This window comes from Mustela nivalis (assembly GCF_964662115.1).
Source record: "Mustela nivalis genome assembly, chromosome: 7".
Lineage (NCBI taxonomy): Eukaryota > Metazoa > Chordata > Mammalia > Carnivora > Mustelidae > Mustela > Mustela nivalis.
The window spans coordinates 103,495,459-103,497,343 of NC_139026.1; positions in this window are offsets into that span (position 1 = coordinate 103,495,459).

The window sequence follows — 1,885 nt, forward strand, 5'->3', positions numbered from 1 at the left end:
TTCTACCCCTTTGAGAGCAAAGGCTCTCAGATGTCTGAAGGCTCTACCTATGGAGCCACCACCTGAGCTTCTGAGGACCTCTCGGCTGACCAGGTCCAGCTGCCTCCCACTTGAACCATCAGACCTTGAACCATCAGACCTTGAACCATGGCTTGAAACAGACCTTGAACCATCAGCTTGGCATCCAGGAGGCTGCTGGAGAGCATCTGCTGGGTGCTCTGTGCACGGACCCCCCAAGGCCAGAGGCCACCAGTGCCCCTCCTCCTGCTAATAAAGTCCTCTCTCAGTCTGAAAGCCACACATTATCCCTTGCTCCATATTCATGGAGCTCCTGCCCCCTGTGCCAGGCACTGCGCAAGGTGCTGAGGATACAGGAGAAGCCGGCAGGGGAGGCAGACAGGTGCCACAGTGCAGGAGGGGGTGCCATGGTGAAGTCGCGATCAAGGGGCACCGAGCACAGATGTCCTGGAAGGGAGCACAGACGTCCTGAAAGAGTCTGAACAGAGTCTCCAGGGATAGGTTGAAGACTGTGAGGAGCACAAAGGGGAAAGGGCACGCTGGGCACCGGGAACAGAACGTGCAAAGACAGGATGGCACCGGAAGAGCAGGGCGAGCTGGGAGAAGCGCCAGTGGTTCGTGGGATCGGAGCCCAGGGGCAGGGGGTGGGGGAGGCAGACAGAGGGAGGCAGGGCCGGAGCCCCAGCATTAGAGGATCTCCCAAGGTTTTAGGACTTGACCCTGGCAGTGACAGGGTCACTCAGTAGGAGGGCGGTGTAACCAGAGTTGCACTCTAGAAAGGTCACTCAGACCCAGAATTGGACTAGACTAGCTCAAGACACCCCGGGGACCAGGAGAACAGGTAGGAGGGAGGCTCTTTCAACAGACAGGCAACCTGTATATCTTGAAGAAGTAGGATTTGAGACAGCAGCAGCAGTAGAGGAAAGAGAAAGAAAGACACATCTGAGAGATTTTAAGGAGTAAAATTGACAGGGTCTAGTCACATTTGGACAGGAGGTTAAGGGAGAGGGAGGAATAGAGATGGACTCCCAGGCTTCCCGCTTCCCTGGTACTCTGCAAAAGGGGAAAGGGATAGGCAACAGGGAGTAAGGAGAATGGAAATCGGGAAAAGAGTGGGTTTGAAGCACCAGCTGCCTGGGTGGGGACAACAATGTGTAGTTGCACAGGGAAAGGATTTGGAAGGGAGACACACAGGTTGGAGGCGTCAACACACAGCTGGTGGAGGAAGCCATAGGTAAGGTCAGGGCACCTGGCAGGGGTCAGACCAGGCCTGGATGGAGCCTGGGCTGGGCCAGTGAGCTCCATCTCCACCCGAACTATGTTCCTGAGAAGCATAGAGAATCGCTGTTGCTTGAAGTTCCTCATGGGACAGGAAGGAATTAAGATGTGGATCCCTGGTATTTCCTGGGACAGGGAGGGGAGCAGAAGGATGCTCCCAATACAGTTCCCTCTTCTGAAACGAGCCCATCTTGTTCCTGTTCCCCACTACCTGGGAACATGAACCAGAGCCTGTTCTCTTATACAGATAGTAGGGTCACCTGCCCTCTCGCCCTGGGCTCCTGGGCTACAAGCTACAGGCAGAACCTCTAAACGATGGGGAGGGGCTGACAGTGTCTCCCCTGAAGCCCAGGCTTCTGGGGCATTCCCTGACTTGTCTATGCTTTTCTAGGGGTTGCTGGAGGAAGAAGGCCGTAGGGCCAATCGTGTCACATCCCAGTGTCCTGGATTCTGGAGATTTACCTGGGGGGTGATCTGATACCCTGTCCCCTCACCTTGGCCCTGCTCAGAAACCCGAGCGGGCCCTGGGACTGGAGAGCCTGCCACCTACGCAGCACCCACACAGGATGAGGCAGGAGGCAGCTCAAAG